General features: G+C 42.7%; 1 pseudogene; it reads right to left on the bottom strand.

The window, feature by feature from the left end:
• Positions 1-3,636: 3,636 nt before the first annotated feature.
• Positions 3,637-13,539, bottom strand: part of LOC130888236 (40S ribosomal protein S14-like) — a 33,751-nt pseudogene continuing 23,848 nt past the window's right edge.

Here is a 13,539-nt window from a genome sequence, read left to right as displayed (position 1 = left end):
AGACAGAGGGCTGATCTCCAAAATATACAAAGAACTCAAAGAATTAGAAGACATTTTAAAAGGGGACGTTGGTTTTCTGCTCTGAAATTAGAGACACGTAGGATTCTGTTGTAAAAGCAGTCTGATTACTTATATATTTCAAATATTTCAAAAGCACAATTGAAATTAGATCTTTACTTACAAGGCTTTTTGAGTATAATGGACATTTCTTGTTATTTTAATTTTTACTAAGTCGAACCAGCATTGATTATAGAAAAATGTTTATTGAATACTCACAAAATTGCTGAGAACTTTCTATATATTATATTTAATATTCGAATAACAAATTCCTTATTCCTTATGACAAAACCAAAAAACAAACAAAAAACAAGACAAACAAAAGCAAAAACCTTCAAAAGAACTCCTAACAGCACTCATGGTCAACATATTAGAAACCAAGAACTGTGTGATGGGCTGTGGAGTCAAGAAACCCTACCTTCTCGTGTTCTGGTCGCCAGTTATTTATGTTTGTGTTAATAAAAGAAGGAAATATACTATTACCTAATCAATATGCCTTGCTTGGGTTTTGATCTTCTTTTTCAACTGGGACGATTTTACCTCCTGGGGACATCTGACTGTGCCTACATAATATTTGGTTGTTGCTAATGAGAGGAGGCTAATGGCATCGAGTGGGTAGAGGCCTGCGAGCCTGCTAAAGCCCTACTACAAACAGGATCGCCTCCCATGACAAATTATCTGGCACCAGCTGTCTGCAGTGCCCTGCTGAGACATCCTGCTCTAGATAGGAGAGTGGGAAGAACGAAACAGCTCCGTGATGAAAATGCCGAGGCCCATTGGTCACGCGTAAACATGAGAGAAAAAACAGTTAACAGCTGAAACATAAGCCCCTGGTGTAGCAAAACAACAACAATAACAACAGAAGCTTGCTTTCCCTTTGACCTCACCTCATTTTTCTAACGTTGTCCATGTAGCCCCTAACTCTGTGTTCTCATACTTCTAAAGCAGCGGAGTTAATGAGAGGGTTTCAAAAACATGATCTCTAAAAGCCAACTCCAGAGCTAGATTCGTTAGGTCTGAGGTCCAGATGATGCTGTCACAGGCCTACAGCTACTCAAGCAGCAACACAGATCACCTGTCCTTCTGGAGGCTTCTGCGCCTCTGCCTCAAGACACAACTCCATGAGCCGCCTCCCCCGCCCCTCATTAACGTGGCATCCTCGTGTATGCTTGGGAGAGAGCAGCTGTAGATTCACTGTGTAGCCAGCACATTAACAAGACTGAGAACCACTCTTTGAAACTTTTAACTCTTCTGAGGAGAACTGAAATCTAACATCACATTTCTCTGAGGGGGGAATAAAAGGTTATCTTCTGTTAATTTTTCCAAAACCTTTTAACACTTTTTCCTTTTTCTTTAACAGCTTAGAAGATACAAACTAGTTTTTAAAAAGAAAAACAAGAAAAAGACGATGCCTGCAAGTCATACTCCTGAAACAGTCATTGTGTATCATATAAAATTCTACAATGTGTGTGAGGATGTGTTTGAATGTGTGTATGTGTGTTGTGCATAAGTGTGTGCATTTGTACACATGTGCATGTGTGTGCACGTGTGTGCATACGCGTGTGTATGTGGTTTCCATTTCCTTTTCTGTCATGAGGCCCCTCCCTGCCACCCTCTGCAGCCCTCCCTCTGTTCCTCTGAGTACATACTTGTTGCTAATGTATTTAACTTCCTCTTTCCTTCCAAGCCCCTAAAGACCTCGACCAACTATCTCCTTTTATTAAAATTAAGTCTTGGGTAATTTGCATAAAATTTCCTCTCTTGCCACACATCTTGAATTAAATTCATTTTTTATTGGGATGTAAATTGTCTTCTTCCAGCTACACTCAAATTTGTTCTTCAGTGCCACAGTAATTGTGTGGGTGATTTCTCTAAGTGCAGTTAGTTTGTCTTGAGATATAACTGGTTATAACTCATCTTTGCCTCTGAAGGAATTGGGGCTTCATCTCTCTCTCTCAAACACTGTGGTTGGCAGGTTGCTTTGCTGATGCCTCCCGATGTCCACGGCCTTTTAGCTACTGCCAGACCAAGGCTGGGCTTCGCCAGTTGACTGTTGGCCATGGGTATGGTGAGTAGAAGCTGACTGAAAACATTTAACACAAGCATCACTAATGAGTTGGCTGCAGGTTCTGCCTGAGTAGAAATAGTGGATGGACAGGCAGCCCCTCAAACCGCCAGCTCTAGCAGCTTTGGCTTCCTCCTCCGGATTTGGCAGTGTGAGCGGCAAGAGTAATTAGGTAAAAACAGTGGGCTTCTGCACCCATAGTGCTATAGTCTTCATGCAGCCTCAGGTATCGGGACCCTTGGCCCTTCTCAGAGCCCAGTATTGCAGTCTTCGGGGTCAAGGGTCTCAGAAACGAGGCAGAGAGCTGCAACCACTCTCTGGAGGGAGCTACAAGTTCTTCCCTTCGGCTCCTGTAGCTTTCCGTCTGTTCTCCACTCTCTCTCATTTTTCATCTACTTCCATGAACCTTCTTTTTGTTCTGGCTGCTCTAGGGCTGCTTAGCTGCTCCTTCAGTTGTCAGCGCTGTCAGTCAGGAAAACTGCGGGCGCCTGCCTCTGTCAAGACAGCATTCAGGAGCTGGAACCGGCAGCTGAATAAAGTCGCTGCTGTGACCCTTCAAATAACAGACTTCTCCCACCGGAGGCCGGATCTTGGTAGGTGGATGGGCTCTCTGGGTAAAATCAGTAGGTGGTCAGAGGCAGCAGGTGCCAGACTAGTGCCGCCAAGTGGATTTACGTCCGTGGGTGCAGCTCTGGTCTGGCCTGAGGCCCGTGCTGACTACAGCTTCTTCATCAGTCAAGAGGAGATTGACAGTGCTCTGCACTGGGTAGGGAGTGACAGGGGTGCACGAAGACCCAGATGCCAGTCACTGGGTATGCTCTCAAGGCAACCAAACCCAATTTGTCAAGAAGCAGTCTCAGATATTCTGTACTCAGAAGCCAGGACCCAGGACTGACAAATGAACACTTAAGCTTTTCCGGAGTCCAGCATCAGAGATCGGAAACAGGGAAATATCAGGCCTTCAGGGACACCAAAGAAGCATCTGGATCTGAGTCCCTCATATGATGTCCATGGGATCTTCAGCTGTTAAACCACTAGGCGGTACATGGGGCACCCTCTGGATTGGGTCTGCTGTGCTCTCTGGGTCTTCAGCTTCAAGCCTATCAGAGGTCACTGGATTTTCTTTAGTGGTCCAGAGTCATCTAGACGTTGGGAGGCACTCACTCTGGTTGTGTACTGCAATCAACAGCAGCTCCAGGCCAGTTGCTTGGACTCCCGCACACAAGTTTCTTCCATCCCCATCTCTCCTGCTGCCCTTTTTCAGCCCAGTGCAGCCTGCACTACTGAAAGTAAACAAGGAAAGACCACCCACCGGAGAGAAGGTTTTGTTGGATCTGTAGTTTCAACACTAGGAGAATTAGCACTGATAGCATCTCCCAGCCAGTTCAGGGATGGAACCGGCCCAGCCTAAGGGTGTTTGGACAAACCAATCACAGCCATTTGTTCTAGATCAACCATTGTCATCAAGGCTTGCATCCTTGACCAATCACACCCTCTGCTCCTAAGACTAATCCCTATAGATGTTCCATGGGGGAGTGCTCCCCTTCTGACCCAGGTGGAGAGCATTCACTGTGGCCTGTGCTGCGTTTGGGACTTGGAGATGATGAGGCTACATCCATCTCCATCATCCTCTTTCTCACAGCTGCAGTGAAGGAAATAACAAGCGCCCTAATGAGACTCTGTCTGTGAATCTGTGCCCTTTTAACAGACTCTATTGCCCGGATCCCAAGAGAACATCAGGCTTCATTCTCACTTCCTCGGTGAAAGTTACAAGATCAAAGCAGCACACGGCAAGGACAGCAGAGGACTGACTGCCTTAATAGTGCAAACACCCTAACTAGATGAGCCCCTTCTTTTCCGCTTCCCCCACATATTATTCAGAGACGCCTTTCTTTTCTTCTCCTACCCCTAGAGAATCAGAGACCACCTAACTGCAGGCCCCTGCTGTGGGCTAGTCACTAACTAATGGGCATGAAATTTCACCTTCCTCTGAGAGTTGCAAGAAGGGCACCACAGTTGGAGAGAAGACTCAGAGCTAAGAGCACTTCTAAAGAACTCACAAGTAGACTCCCAGCACCCACATCAGCTGCTCAACACTGCCTGTGATGCCAGCTCCAAGGGTACCAACTAATGGTCTCTGAGAGAGATCTACACACATGTGCAAGTACTCACGCAGACACACACACTCACACACACACACACTTTAAATAAAAAGGGCATCAACTCTGTCTTTTCAAAGTCTCCTGGGCCACGCTGCTGTCTGTCTGTAGGTCCATATGCTACTGTCTGTCTGTAGGTCCATATGCTACTGACTGTCTGTAGGTCCATGGTATTAATAGTTCTCCTAATAAACCTCTTATCCGAAAGTACAATCTGCTTCAATGCACCACACCTTGAATCCCAAATATAAAACCTTTTTGGCTTAAGATTCCAACATTCTGGTACAAACTGTATCAAACAGCCTTGGCTGGAGCTGTAACTTCAGCAGCCAGAGCAATCAGCGGCAATCTCTCGCATGGATGTCTCGAAGCATTCATGGAGGGTTCCAGACCAATGTGCTGGCGTAGAGGTAACCAGGCAGGCTGTTACACTGATGGTCCTTTTGTTCAAGGCACTGTCGGGAGCAAGAGAGCATCCAATAGCTACTAATTGGGAACACAAATCACCTGATCCTCAGCATCACTGCTTAGTTACAGGAAGATGACCTCTAGAAGGAGGGCTTCTGATGTAAAGCTACAGAAATCAGCAATAATCATGATTTTAATAGATGCTAACCAAATCTGAACAATTCTTTATCGCGCCCAGTGCCCAGGCAGAGATGGACAGTCCTAGCAAACTCTCAAGAGGAAGATTAAAAGATATTTAAGCATTGGATTCTCACTCTGCTTTTTTTGGACCTCAGTGACTGCTCAGAGGACAAGCCCAGTTCACAGGGATTAGCACATGGACCCTGAAGAAAGACTTCTAACCGCCCATCTGTGAGCCAATCAGGCCTGGCCAGCCCGATGAGCCTCAGACAGAATTAGTTAAACGACGTTGAGCCGATGTGAGCCCAGACAAAGTTTCCTTGACTCAAACTTTGAGTGATAAACCAGTGGTCACTGTTCAGGGCCTTTAGTACTTGGGATGTTTTCTTCGACGTCAAAAGCTAACTATTAAACATACTTTAACCAGTGGTCTCTGTCTGTATGGACACTGCTTTATTTCAGGGAGGTTGTTGAAAGGACTTTCTCCTGGTCCACTTGACCACTTCTTTCAAAATAAAAAATCTTAGTCGAAATCAAATGTTCTGTGCTATGTTTCTTTTTAATATAAATCAAAAGCAAATCCTTGAATATACAACCGAATCAATAAGAAATAGAAGAACAAGAACTATCTCATCGCCGGGCGGTGGTGGCGCACGCCTTTAATCCCAGCACTTGGGAGGCAGAGACAGGCGGATCTCTGTGAGTTCGAGACCAGCCTGGTCTACAAGAGCTAGTTCCAGGACAGGCTCCAAAACCACAGAGAAACCCTGTCTCGAAAAACCAAAAAAAAAAAAAAAAAAAAAAAAAAAAAAAAGAAGAACTATCTTATCTATTGAAAAATTGTGTTGATAATAAAGAGTAAACTTCCCCCCCCAGGCCCCCCAAAATGGAGATTTCCCTGGTGACTTCTTTCAATGCTTTAGGAAGAAATCAGTCTTTCAGAAGCTGACCCCAGAAAACACGACAGAGGAAGGTGTCCTAACATGTTTTAACAGGTTGCCATGAACATGATGCTGGAAAGCAATCCACATATTATAGTATAGCAAAATTATAAGTCAATTGCTCCTCTTGGCATAGAAATAGTTCAGTGTGAAATACAAGGAAAATGGGTTTCTCCCCTTCCACAGTGTGGGTCCCAGGGATGGAGCTCGGGCTTGGGGCTCAATGGCATTGCTCACTGTGCAGTTTCCCCGGCCTGAAAGTTAGTTTAGCTATCAAACTGATTGTAACATCACGAATGAAAAGAAACCTCGTGATTAGTAAGCTACAGATAAGACTTTGTAAACTAGAGTAGCCAATCACATTAAAACTCCAAGCAAAGTAAAAACAGAAAGTTCTAGGCTCCAAAACAAACCGTCTACAAATATTTGAAAAAGAGGCACCGTGAATTTCAAGCTTAATCGCAAATAGTGGAAATTTTCTCTGAATCAAGGTGAAGACTAGACTAGAAACGGGAAGGACTCAGCAGCTTCCTCCGTGTTACCCTAGAGGACAGAGCTGGGATGCTAAAACAAGAAGTGAGATGAGAATAAAAGTCCCTCCCCTAAGCATAAATAAAGTCTTCACTGACATATTTATACATCTGGAATCTACAATACAATATCATAAACCATCTGAATATTGTGAATCTGGGTCCCTACATAAAAGATCACTTTATAAAACCATTTTATATGCCAAAAATATTGTTTAAAAAACATCCCTTATGTAGCATTTGCAAGATATTTTTAAAAGACATGCCACCTTCATTGATGGAGGACTCGAGATTGCATATATTGAGAGCTCCCAAAATTGAACTCTAGGGTAAACACAATTTCAACTAAAGTCTTAGCAGCCTTGTTTGTGTCAGTTCTCCAGCTGATTCTGAAAGGATGTAGGAATCAGAGGACTAAGAATCACCACGGCAACTAAACCACAAGTGTTTAAGGGTGATGCTACCAGACGCCAAGAGTAGTTATAAAGCTGAAAGATAAAAGCAACACAGTCGTGCAAAAACTTCAGCAGAATTAGAGAAAATACCTGCGGATGACTCTGCACAGACATAGTTCAGCCTAAGTGAAGCTGAGATGGCTCTTCAAGTGAAGCCAACTCCTCAGAGTAAACGGCACCCAGTAGATTCTCCACCTGGAAAGTCAGGGCTATAGCCTGCCCCATACAGCCCTCACAGCTCACACTAGGTGACTCAGAACTTAATATAAAGGTGAATGGTACAGCTTCAAGAAAATAACATGCAAACAATTTTGTGACCCTGTAGTGTAGACAGACTTATTTAAAAAATAACTCTGAAAAATGCTTAATTTTGAAGGAAAAGATTGGTAAATTTGGTGGCATTAAAATTAAGATACTGTTAGAAAAAAAATACTTGAAAGTATTTGTGGTGTGTCTGTCAGAGAGCACTTGTCTGAAAAAACATAACAAGTTCTCACAATTTAAGAAAGCAGCAAACTATGTAAAAAATGAGACTAAAGACTGATAACATCTCTCTATCTCTATCTGTCTATCTCGCACACACACGGGTGGGGTATCTCAATTTTCAGACTGTGTAGCCACCATATATTACTTCTAATGAAGAGTCAATGATCACCAGTGAGCAACACTCCCAGGAGTGACTGACTTGGAAAAGATCCCCAGCAGTCTTGGCTGCCTTCAGCCTGGCTCCGTCCTGGAAACCTGACTCGGGCTCTGAGGAAATAAAACAAACACACAGAGCCATGCACAGGAAAGCTGCCGTCAGGTGGGGTGCGCTCACCCTGATGGGGGGGGTGCACCAATTGCACAAAAGGAGGCGCTCAGCAAGTTTGTCCTGTACAGCACAGGGAAGGGGGTTGACTAGCCTAGGTAGAGGGCCTCTGTCAGGAGCAGCCGCGGGCTTCAGGCAGATAAGAGGAGGAGGCAGCAGTCGCTACTTGTTGCACACACTGCCAACTGTTCGCACACTGTCGCCATTTCACACTCAGCAGAGGAAGATTTTGCCTCCCCTCTGAGCTGCTTCAGGGAGAAGCTTTGCCATGCTCTTGTTGACAGTGAACACTGACATATATGATTTTCTCAACTCCCACGGGTGCTACCGGATGTCCTGTTTCCGCTAGAATTCTCAAACATGGCTGATTGTAAGTACACACTGGTCAAATACTCAAGAAAATGTACTGAAAATTCCATAAAGAATTGCCTCTGATCCGTTGTTTCACACCTAGATAATAAACCAAAACATATGCTAATGTGTGCATACCAAGTAACTTACAAAAATTTTGTAAACTATAACTCTTAAAATATTGTTTTATTATTTTTATGCGTATGATTTACTGCCCATGTGTTTGTATGTGCACCACACACCTTTCTAGTGACTGTGAAGGCCAGAAGAGTGTCAAATACCCTGAAATTTAGATAGATGTGAGCTTCCTGATGTGGGTTCTGGGATTAAACTCAGGTCCTCTGCAAGAGAATCGGTGCACTTAACCAACAGGCCATCTCTTCAGTCACTAGAAAAAAATTAATACTCTAAAGATAAAACATCTAAGTTTATTTAACATAAAAAATATATTGTGATGTATTTGTGCAACTGTTTATTGCTAGATACAAGAACATGCACAAACTACAGACAATTAAAATGAAAGGAAAGAGTAAAAAAAAATATGATTCTAATTGTATTTATAGAGCTCACAAGAGCAAGAAAGCCAGAGGGTGACAGCAACATGCAGAAAGTTCAGGCTAGTGGGTCACAAGTTCAAGGCTCACTTCAGCCTCACAGTAAAACAATACATCAAAAACAAAAACAAAACAAAAAAAAAAACAAAAAAAAAAGGAAAATGAAGGAATGAAAGAAGGGAGCCTAAAAACAAGCAACACTAATATTTATGATGATCAAGTTACATTTAAAGGTTTATAATAATTAGAAAGAGCAAAGAAAGCTTCAAGAATACTCAAAATACCCCTCCTGCTGCAGCTGTGTGCAAAAGCTCACAGCTCTCACGAAGACCCTTCTCTGTATTTTATGGTGGTCTGTTGTTTTTTGTTTTTAAAATTGTATTTAATTACAACACTTCTCCTTCCCTCTACAGTCTCTCATTGCCCCTCCCACTCTCAAATTCAAGACCTCTTCCTACACCAATGGTTACTGCATGCTGTGTTTATGTTTTATTAAAGAAATAAGAAAATGTATAGTCCAGACTGGCCTCGAACTCCAGATCCACCTGCCTCTGCCTCCCTCAGCAAATCCTACCGGTCCCCAAAAAGAGGAACATGGGATGTACTCACTCATATTTGGTTTCTAGCCATAAATAAAGGACATTGAGCCTATAATTCGTGATCCTAGAGAAGCTAAATAAGAAGGTAAACCCAAAGAAAAACATACAGGCATCCTCCTGAGTATTAAACTTCATCAGGCGATGAAAGGAGACAGAGACCCACACTGGAGCACCAGACTGAAATCTCAAGGTCCAAATCAGGAGCAGAAGGAGAGAGAGCACGGGCAAGAAACTCAGGACCGCGAGGGGTGCACCCACACACTGAGACAATGGGGATGTTTTATCGGGAACTCACCAAGGCCAGCTGGCCCGGGTCTGAAAAAGCATGGGATAAAACCGGATTCGCTGAACATAGCAGACAATGAGGACTGCTGAGAAGTCAAGAACAATGACACTGGGTTTTGATCCTACTGCACGTACTGACTTTGTGGGAGCCTAGGCAGTTTGGATGCTCACCTTACTAGACCTGGATGGAGGTGGGTGGTCCTTGGACTTCCCACAGGGCAGGGAACCCTGATTGCTCTTCTGGCTGAAAAAGGAGGGGGACTTGATTGGGGGAGGGGGAGAGAAATGGGAGGTGGTGGTGGGGAGGAGGCAGAAATCTTTAATAAATAAATAAGTTAATTATTTAAAAAAAAATAAGAAAATGGACCGAAACAAAACAGACCTGATGAGAGGTGTATTTTCATTCTCTTCTAGCCAGCTGGTATCTTTCTCACCTTCTTTGTTTCCTCAATCTAGTCCTCTTCTTAAAAACATTCAAATGTCCAAAGGAGCATCCTCCAAACAACCCTGCTTTCTAGATTTCTACCTTCTTGCCATGCAAACTTCTTCAGGCTGTTACTTCTTACAACACCTAATTTGAAGTCTCAAGTTTCAATGACATAGAAAGAAAATTTTGTTCGCCTAATGCAGCTTTTACCTGCTCTGCCTATTGATATCATGGGGTGTGACTACCTGCGCAGGTGTCTGTCTCCCACTTAGGTGTGAATACCTGCAGATGAGGGCAGAGATCTATTCTTGTGACCCTGTCACTACCTCAATCTGAGCCACACAGTAGAACTTAGTAACTTGTTGTTGACCTCAAAGCCATATAATCCATTTTGAATCTTTCCGAGTAGCCAGGAGACAGAATTGGAAGAAGCTGAGATAAATCCTATTTCCTGAGGGCAGAAACACTAGACTTCATGACCTCTTGAGAACTCTTCTCTCTCTGAGCCCACACTTGAGCGACTTGCTGGTAACTTCATGGCTTTATTTAGTTACTCACGCACCAGTTAATACAGCACCAAGGTTTTCGTTCTTTATTAATTTTTCCTTACTTTTTATTTTCTAAAAAATAATTAATATATTTTTATTATATTTATATAATAAATATATATTTGTTACATATTTATTATATATAATAAATTACATTGTTTAATATATTATATATTATAATTAATATATAATTAATAATTAACATGTTGTAGGTCTCTTCCAAGTTATGGTTACATGAACTACCTTAATTAAAGCACACAATTTTTAACTCTTAAGCTTGGAGTTCAGTCTTCTTAATTTTATGTCAGTGCCAACATTGGAGCACTGGACTGAAGTCTCACGATCCAAAGGAGGAGCAGAAGGAGAGTGAGCACGAGCAAGGAACTCAGGACGGCGAGGGGTGCACCCACACACTGAGGCAATGGGGATGTTCTATCGGGAACTCACCAAGGCCAGCTGGCCGGGGACTGAAAAAGCATGGGACAAAACCGGTCTCGCTGAACATAATGGACAATGAGGACTACTGAGAACTGAAGAACAATGGCAATGGGTTCTTGATCCTATTGCATGTAATGGCTTTGTGGGAGCCCAGGTAGTTTGGATGCTCACCTTAATAGACCTGGATGGAGGTGGGTGGTCCTTGGACCTCCCACAGGGCAGAGAAACCTGCTTGCTCTTTGGGCTGAGGAGGAAGGAAGACTTGATTGGGGGAGGGGGAGGGAATGGGAGGTGGTGGCGGGGAAGAGGCAGAAATCTTTAATAATTAAATTAATTAATTAATAAAAAAAATCAGCAAGAAAAAAAAATTTTATGTCAGTGAAGGAGAGACATTTTCAAACATAAAATTAATAATCTGAGTAATAACTCAGCTGGTACAACTTGCTTCTTTTGTATGTGACTTTTGGTAATGAAAATACACAGTGCTTCATTGTAGAATCACAAGTAGAAACAACAGAAACTACTAATTATGAAACAGATTAACTTGGTCTTCTGGGATTCAATCAGACAGAGCTGGTGGAGGAACTGACCTTAGGAGAGGAAAGATTTTAAAGCCGAGAAGAGAGGAAACTGGCCGGTGCCTCCCTAGACAACTGATCAAGTTTAGCTGTCTTTCTTCCACATTCTAGTGTTCTAATCTCCAAAAATATTTATTTGTTACTAAATAGAATATGAATGTCAATAAATTCACTTGGTAACATTTCATGTTTTAACTGAAATTTAGGCTATACTCAAATGCTCTGTTTTCTAAAGTATATTAAAATCTTAAAAATTTTCTCATAACGTAAAATGTATTCCCCTAGTTATAATGCTTCTATAAACAAAGAAAAGGCTGCATCTGTTCAACAGAAATGTATTTGACTTCGAGTTTCTTACAGCCCTCATTTCTCATTACAGCTCTGTTTACAGTTTGAATGGGAATGGTCCCCATCGGTTCATATATTTGAACACTTGGTTCCAAGTTGGTTGAACTGTTTGCGAAGGATTAGGAGGTGTGACCAGGTAGGAGGAGGTGTGTCACTGAGGGTGGGCTTGGAGGTTTCAAAAGCCCAAGCCATTTCCAATGTCTCTCTCATCCTCTACTTCAGGCTTGTGGTGGAGATATGAGCTCTCGGGTATGTTCCTGCACCATGCCTGCAGGACTGTTGCCATGCTCCCCACTGTGACAGTCATGGACTCTAATCCTCTGGACGTAGAAGGTCCCTAGAAACTGTTCTTTCTGTAAGTTGTCTTGATGGTGGTGTCTCTTCACAGTAACAGAACAGCAACTAAGAAACTCAAATACAAAGTTTTCTTCCACTTATGTTACCTTTAAAAAGTACACAGTGTTTGGTTTCTCCCCTCAATTCTGAGTATAAGAGACAAATTTCCATTCTTTTTTGTTTCTGACTAATTGATCAAGTCTCCTTTCACATCCCTCAAGATTGATTCACAATTCCATCACTGGCTTCTTAGTTGGGCAAGGTTACATGCCAAGGGAGGGACGGCAGTCCCTTCCCCACACCTTGCCCTTGTACATCTCCTCATTTGTATCCTTTGTAACATCCTTACCACGAACTGGTAAAGTCAGTCTCCCTGATTCTGTGACCCATTCGGGGAAATTAACCCGAGAAAGGCATTGTGAGACCACTTATTAATAGGTGATTGATCAGAAGCACATGGATAACCCGCACACCTATAACTGACAGCTAAAGTCTAAAGAGCTCAGCCCTCAACCTGTGGGATCTAACGCTTCCTGAGCCCATCGCATCACAATTGAAGTGTCAATGGATATTTGATAGACACTCATTGCTGAATCGTGTTTGTTTGCTTAGTGCCTTGCTTGGTGTATGAGCAAAACAACCCAGAGCTCTGTCATCAGATATCCTTCATTTTGATTGTGGTATAGGAGCAGAAAAATGCAAGATGCAGATTTGATGACAATAGGACAGCAAAAGTAATTACGAGATTGCGTAAGAGTCAACCTTGAATGCAGCTCCTCAAGACTATGCTGTTCCATCTTTATTCCCACATGGTGATTATTTCTACAAATAAAACTATGACAGAAAACCAAATAGCGTTGCTCAAAATTGTGGTCTTCTTGGAGTATGTTAGCCATGGCTACAGAAAAGGGAGAGTTATTCTTGATGTAGCCCCATGTAGGCAGGAGTTGGCAGAGCCAGCCTTTGACATAAGCTGAGGAGGCAGTGGACCGTTGTGGCTTGAAGAGTTTGAAGTGTTTTCTCCTGTTTCTTCCCAGGCACCTGTAGTTCCCACATTGCTCACTCGTCTGAGTTAAAATGAAAATATTTTCTGCAAAGTATAACACGCCACACAAAATAACTTTGTAAAACAAGTTACCCAAAAGGGTATGTGTTGGACAAACAGAAAAGAAAGAATCTACTGACCAGGAACAAAGCAGAGCTGGGACAGAGGGATCAGTTTACACAAGACAGAAGGTGGGGTCACAAACCACACCTGAGAGAGGGGCACACAGGACAAAGCAGATTTTTAGCGGTTGTAAACGTTGGTCTAAAAAGTGGAATGACATTGTATGTTTTCATTGAAGTAAGACAATCCAATTGGGAAGAAACCTGACAAAGTTTCCTGCCAAAATGCAAATTTTGAAAAAAATTAACAAGAACAATTTGGGTGATTCTGAAAAGCTTTCCGACACAAAGGAGATGCGCCA

The sequence above is a fragment of the Chionomys nivalis genome, chromosome 16, assembly GCF_950005125.1.
Source record: "Chionomys nivalis chromosome 16, mChiNiv1.1, whole genome shotgun sequence".
NCBI classification, from domain to species: Eukaryota; Metazoa; Chordata; class Mammalia; order Rodentia; family Cricetidae; genus Chionomys; species Chionomys nivalis.
This window is presented reverse-complemented; position numbering and strand designations above follow the sequence as displayed.